The following is a 7,965-nucleotide window of genomic DNA, read 5'->3' on the forward strand; positions in this document are numbered from 1 at the left end:
ATTTTGTAACTCTTCAATCTATTTGGGAGGTTGGGAATAAAATGGTTTTCCAAGGGTAAAGTATAGAAGTCAACTAGAACTATGTTATCTACAAGGCTAGGTGGCTTTGGAATGTATATTGTATGTTGGGTAAACTGGATGGTCGAGATTTAGCCAAAATAATCCATTCATTTGGCTAATCATATTCCTACTTGTAGTACAAATATTTATTATATGAATATAAAATCTTTGCATGTTTATAACAATAAGATAGAAACTATATTGTAGATGAGATTGAAGAATTAAAGTTAATTGGCACTTTACATGAGACTTGAGGACTATTCAACAAATACGTGGTTCTGAACAACGAGTAAGATCCAAGTTTTGTTGCCCATTTTATAAGGTGAGTGAGTCTACTAGAAAAAAGCTTCTATAACTTTAATGATATTTCTAGTCCTATCCTAAAAGAACCCCTTAAGGATACCAAGGGAGTCAATACACATTGTGTGCAATTTGAAATATCTACCTTGATCTCTAAAGCATCTTTGGAAAGCACATTAAGCTTTACTAGAGAAAGACTTGATTGAGGCATAACCCTACCTTCTACAACTTTCCTACATGGTAAGGGGTTGCGTATTAGGTGTTCCCATAGGATGTGGAAGTGGATTAGGTGGTGATTAGGAACCTGGGAAACCTACAATGTTTAGCTACACATGAACACGTTTGTAGAATTGTGTGTCTAATTAGCTAGTGCAAGCAAACTACTTAGTTCATGCAAAGGTGGTTCTAGACTAGCTGAACACTTGATAAAATTTGATGGGATCTATAGCTTTTGTTGCTTAACTTGTCTTGGTACTTATCTTCACCATCACCCTACTCCTTGCTAGAATTTAATGCTTTAGATCCAAACAAGAGCCTAAAAATGAGAGCTACATTCTCTCTCTAGAATATTGCGCATGATAACTTCTTCATCTTTTACCACATTCGTTGCCTTGATTACCTTTGCCATCCATTGCCCCTCTTTCTTGGAATTTAATGATGCTACATATGGACAAAATCGTTATAGGAAGCTAAAATTTTCCCCACTTCCTACATCATATAATATTGGAATAGAATGGTCCCAACTATGTGGAGGTAGAATAGACCTTAAATATAGCTCTCCATACCATTGTAGCATGTGGATGAGGGGATCTCACTTACCATGACCCTCACTAGAAAGATCCTTGAGTGTATTCCCTTTCTATGACCGTCACTAAAATGTTTATACTCTTCTAGAATCCTCACTAGAGCTTCAAAGACCTTTAGTAGAACATTCCTTGACCAATGCATTTCCAAATAGACCAAGCTTCCATCTAAATGTAGACCTTTGAGAGCCTATTTTACAAGAGTTGTGTAGTAGCAAGTGGAATCAATTTGAGTAATTTTCAAAATCATTTAAATTGTTTTTGAAGCCAAAGAGCGTGAAAAAGACTTGATGGGATGACACACTTTCAAGTGCTCAAAAAGTGTTTTATGACAAAATTTAAGTTTAGAAGCAATAACGAGTCTACAGTTGACAGTGTGGGTAATGTAGAAGTGTGTATGATTAGACTATAGAAAATTGCTCTCAAGGCCATAGGTCACACACTTATGCCTTTGCTTGTTAAAAATAGTTTTTGTCTCTCTAGAATGGTATTTCTCTCTCCTCCCTCTCTTATGTACACATAGAAAGCATTATTATGGGGAGTGGTAGCAAGCAGTTGTGACTTCAAATGCACATAGGAGCTTCTTAAAGTGATTCTTCTATATGGTGGGAGTGAGGAAATTCATTAGCAACCCAACAGAAGCACATATGGTCTTTTTTCACAAGCAAGAGTTGATTAGAAAGTATAGTTCCTTGGAACTAAGCAATTATGCCTCATTCTCTTTAGTCTATTTTCCCTTTTGTTTTCTATTCATATTTTTTTGATCCCTTAGATGCATTCTTATAAGAAATAACATAAAAAATTTAAGCCAAGAAAATGATAAAATAATAAAAGTTGAGAATCCAACATAGTCATTGTTAATCCCATGCAAAGAAAGTGCAAAGGAAGCAAAGAAAATTAAAAAGACATAGGACAAAGAAGAAAGAAAACTCAAAAGTCCAAGGCAAGCGCAAAAGGGGAAAGACACGTTTTAAATATAAAAGCGCACCCTAAATCCTTGTAAACGAGTGCTAGGCTCCCTCATGTGCAATCTGTAAATGTAGGTAGGTATGGGCGAAGAAACAATGTAAATAGGAAGGGAATAGGGAAAGAGGACCTAGGCTAAAATGACCGGTCTTGTTAAAAAGGGATGGGCACCCAAGAGGAGTAGGGCATGTATAAAAAGGCAAAAAGTGAATGACAAAGGTCATTCTTGTGTGTGGCCAAAACTAGCTCTCTTCTTTTTTTTCTTGCTCTTGCTTGTGCTTGTGCTTAAGAGAGGGAGTGTGAGGAAGTGAGTGTGAGTGAGGGTGGGGGACTGTGGTGGAGAAGCTCTCTATCTTCTCCTCTCTTCTTCTTATTCTTTTCTCTTCTCTTGTCTCGCGTGTGGCAATGGAGCTTGGAGCTTGGAGCTTGAGGATTGAGCTTGCTTGAGCTTACACCTTGGATTGTGGAGCTACCGAAGATCTTGTGGGAGGAGGCAACTCGATCGGGCATGAAGGTAAGGTCACTACACTCGTAGGTGCGAGAGTGCACATGGCTATGTGAGAGCTAGCCATTGCACTTGGGTTGAAACACTTGAAACAATAAGCGGTCCATGGGTCTTAGCAGTTGAGCAAGAGCTCTCACATTTTGGTTTCGTTGTTGGGACCAACAGATTCAAGCTTTGAGTGCTCGCACGCTCTGAATTGAGCATTGGAGTAGGGCTTGCCCCGAACTAATGCTTGAGATAGGTAGAAAGCGAGTTGGAAGGCATTTGATCTCTTTCGCAACAAGTAATTTTTTGGTTTTTTAGGTTTAGGCAAGTAGATCGGATCAAATTAAGTGCTTAATTGTGATTTGGATGCACAAGAAAAATAGAGAAACAAACAATAGGGTTGCTAGTGTAAACAAGGTGAAATAGGGAGAAAAAGGGCTTCAATGCATTGAGAGAGGAAAGAGAGAAAGGGGAGTGAAAGACTAAAGAACAACGGGTTTAAGAGGCAGAGAGAGCAAAGGGGAGCTCATTTCTACATTTAGAGTTAGAGAGAGAGAGAGAGAGAGAGAGAGAGAGAGAGAGAGAGAGAGGTTGTTGCAGGGCAGTAGGGAGGCAAGGAGAGCTTCGATATGTGCAACTAGACGCATTCACGAGCTATAGGTGAGTTGGTTTGATTACTAGCTCCTTATTCTTTGATTTTGGAGCTTGCTCGAGGCTGGGAGGCAGCATAATGAGCACTGTGCCGGATTTTTGCCAAGTTGACGCCCGTTTTTGTCACCACGAGTAGCGGATCATCCAATTCCCAAAATTGGATCATCCAATTGTCCAAAACTAGTCTAATTTTGGAAGTCGGATGCAATTGGATTGTCCGAGATCGAAAACCTTGACCCAGTCCAAAATTGAACAACCTAAAAATAAGACAACATTGACTATCCAATTCGAATGAATTAGACTCCGACGACAATCTAGAATCAACAGCCCAGAATCGGACATTTGAATTTGGGAATCAAACCAAAAAACTACAAATCAAACAGGAAAATCGAACATGAATTTCTGGCAAAGTTTGACCTTCCTAGACCTTGTAGGGTCCAAGCCCTAGCTGTAGGACACCCTGGTAGATCCCCAAGTGAGTGAATAGGACAATAGAGCTGATTGACTCAAGAGTTGAGACTTGACTTACCAAGAGTGATTGTAGTCATCGACCATATCGCAATATAGGCTCGGATCTCAAGAGTCTCTTCATCAAGAGGTTCTCCGAAGCAGGATACTTTGACAACCTCATCGTCAAGTTGATGAATGTTAACCAAAAGGAAAAAGAGGATATTCGAGACTATGTCACCCACATGCAAAGTCTCTTTAGGAGAATCCTAGCGGCAGAACAACCCAAACGAATGAGCAGTTTCCATGGTATTTATAAACGGGATCTGAAGCGAAGAGCTCTACAAGGCCTTGGTGGGCAACTCAAACTTGTATTGATTGTCCTACTACTTGGGAGACTTTCCAAAAGAAATTTTTGCAGAATTTCCTTCCACCCCAATTCCATGAAAAAGCAATCAAACAATGGGATCTTTTGCAACAGAGGGATCGTGAGCCTATTTCACAATATACCGAGCGTTTTTGGAAGGCTTTATTGCAACTTCGAATGCTCAAAGATGTACTTGAGGCAACCCATAAACGTAAGTTTATGTTCGGCTTACTTGGACATTTTTATGCGAAGGTAAACATGTTTAAGCCAACGACTCTCGAAGATGCAATTTCCTTGGCCCATGACACTAAAGACAAAATTTGAGGATGAGAGAAGCGACCACAACAATTTCAAACTAATGGTAACTTTGGTTCAAAACAATTCAATTCAAATTTTCGAAGATTCAATCAAAATTGTTTCATTCCATCTTCATTCTGTAAATCTTGGACACAACCCGCTGCTTTATCATCAAACACAAATCCAAATCCTAAGCCATCTTTCCAGTCAAATTCCAACATTCCTAAACTTCTCTCTATTACCAATAATGTGTCTAAAGCCAAACCTATAGTTTGTTACAAATGTTATCAACCTGGACATCTAGTGGCAAATTGTCAATCCAAAAAGCCAAATGTTCACATCAACTATTTGGGAGCAACAGAAGATGAAGAACATGAAGAAATGCCAGATTTCATGGAAGACGATGACGATATCAGTACTACTTCAGATACTTTACTAGGTATGCCAAATTCCCATTCTTTATTAACGATGAAATGTCTTGTGCATGGTAAAGAAAAGACTGTTTTACATGATGATGGGAGCACACACGACTTTATTTTTGCAAAATTGGTCAAAGAATTGAATTTACATACTATTTTTACTCATTATCGCATCAAGGCTGCATTCTTAGGTACTAGATACAATGGAACACAAGAAGTGCATGACTTAGAAATTAAAATTGGTGACTATGTTGAACATAGAAATTTATTCGTTGTGCCTTTACAATCTAGTGACATTATCTTAGGAATGCCTTGGTGTCATCAGTATAATCTCGATATAGATTATTCCACACATTCAATGAAGATTCATTCTAATGGGAAACAACTCACATTGCATGGTATGCACACTTTTGATAATTTTCAATTGCTTAGTTATACACAGGCTAAACGTGCATTGCGAAAAGGTAGCAAATCCTACTTAATATGGGTGAATGAAATTGAAGCTAAAGAAAATCAGATGCATCTTAGGCACGCACAATTTCTTTCACAATTTCAAGATTGTTTTGCTACCGATTTACCACCTATACGTCGCGAAGATCACAAAATAGACTTAATTCCCGGATCACAACCACCATGTAAAGCACCATATAGACATAAGCAAATTGAATAGAATGAAATTCAAGCCCAAGTTGAAGAATTGTTAACCCGAGGACTCATTAGACCCAGTGGTTCTCCATTTGGTGCACTTGTCCTATTAGTAAAGAAGAAAAACAATACCTATAGGATGTGCATTGATTATCGTGCCCTAAATAAGATCATTGTTAAGAATAGATATCCGATTCCTAGGGTAGATGATCTTATGGACAAACTACAAGGATATGCAATATTTAACAAGATACATCTTAAATCTGGATACCATCAAGTACGAATGGACACATCTGATATTTTCAAAACTGCATTTAGAACGCAATTTGGACACTATAAATTCCTTGTTATGCCTTTTGGTTTAACTAATGCACCAGCCACATTCAATCGTATGATGAATCACATATTTTTGAAGCATCAGCATTGTGTCATTGTTTCTTTGATGACATATTAGTTTTCAATAAGAATGAGAACGAGCATTATGAACATCTATCCTTGGTTTTCAAATTATTAAAAGAGAATCAATTATATGCTAATCCTGGAAAGAGTGAAATTTTCCAAACACAAATTGAATACCTAGGACATATTGTTTCATCTGAAGGTATTAAAGTTGACCCTAAAAAGATAGAAGCAATTTCGAATTGGCTGATACCTAAAAATGTTCACGAAATACATTCTTTCTTAGGTCTTGCTAGCTTTTACAAAAAATTTGTTAGAAATTTTTCATTGCTTGCATCATCTTTGACCAAATTATTAAAGAAAGGCATTGTGTATCATTGGTCCGACAATCATCAAAAGTCCTTTAATTTACTGAAACATGCTTTAACTCATGCTCCTGTATTGCAATTACCTGACTTCAATAGACCATTTTTTATATCACTGATGCTAGTGGATCTGGAATAGGAGCAGTCCTTATGCAAGATTCCTATCCCATAGCCTACTCTAGCTGCAAATTTAAACCCTTTGAACTTAAGTATTCTACCTATGATAAGGAATTGCTAGCTGTAGTACAAGCTTTACGTCAATGGAAACACTATTTAATGGGATCTAAATTCATGATCAAAACTGACCAACAAAGCATCAAGCATCTCCTTAGTCAACCACAAATATCTGACCGACATATTAAATGGGCTGCTTTTATTCAAAGATTTCATCCACTCATACAATATCAACTCGGAAAAGAGAACGTTGTTGTCGATGCTTTAAGTAGAAGACCGACTATTCATAATATCTTTGTGATATCTTTTGACTCTCTTCTCCTTATGAAAGATACCTATGACCAAGACTCTAGTTTTCAAGCTTATTGGAATAAATTAGTTGCAAATAACTGGATTTCCATTGATTCATTGTCTTATGTTGATGGATTTATATTCTATGAAAAAAGATTATGTGTAACTGTTCCATTTCGATCATTTGTCTTGCATGAAATTCATTGTTCCCCATACCAAGGCCATAGAGAAATTATTTCTACTTTGCATACACTGATTGAAGATTTTTATTGGCCACACATGGAATCTGATGTATCTAGCTTTGTATCTGAATGTTTAATTTGCCAAAGAGTTAAATGACACCATGGTAAACAATATGGTTTATTAATGCCTTTACCAATTCTAGAACGACCATGGGAATAGATCTCAATGGATTTTATCATTGGTTTGCCTAACACTAAAGCTAATCATGACATGATTTGGACTATTGTTGATAGGTTTAGCAAACAAGTATATTTCATTCCATGCAAGAAAATGTTAACTACACCTCAAGCTGCTCAATTGTTTTTGAAAACTGTTTTCACTAATCATGGTTTGCCAAAAGTTATTATTTCTGATTGTGATTCTAGATTCTGTAATAATTTTTGGATTACTTTGTTTGCTAATTTAGGAACAAAGATTAAATTTTCACTTACATTTCATCCTGAAACAATTGGGCAAACAGAAGCTACTAACAATCCCATTTTAGATCTATTGCATGCATACACAATTTCAAAACCACAAACATGGGATACACATTTACATTTACTTCAATTTGCATACAATAACACACCACATATAGCTACACAGAAAGCACCATTTGAAATCATTTATGGATATAGATTACCTACCCCAGTTACATAATTGTCAAACAAAGTTCAAGTTGCTGATGATATTGCTAACATGCATGCTACTATTTTTAATGAAGTTAAAGATATAATTGCGAAAGCCCAGCAATCATACACAAAACAAGCCAACAAGAAAAGAAAAGCTATGAGTTTCAAAGTTGATGATTATGTTTGGTTACGTATTGAAAAGCAAAGATTACAAAGTGTTGACAAACACCCTGTTGTAAAGTTAGCTCCTAGATTTTATGGACCTTTCCAAATCATTCACAAAATCAATGACAATGCATTTAAACTAGAATTACCACAGCATTGGAAAATCCATGACACTTTTCATATTAGTTTATTACGACATTTTAGAGGCCAATTACCTATACATCCTGTCTATGAAAACCCTCCTTTGCTAGAAGAAGAAACTGAAATCCTTG

Source organism: Lygodium microphyllum, chromosome 23 (genome assembly GCF_053477565.2).
Source record: "Lygodium microphyllum isolate KBCC chromosome 23, Lygodium_microphyllum_v1.1.10, whole genome shotgun sequence".
Classification (NCBI taxonomy): domain Eukaryota; kingdom Viridiplantae; phylum Streptophyta; class Polypodiopsida; order Schizaeales; family Lygodiaceae; genus Lygodium; species Lygodium microphyllum.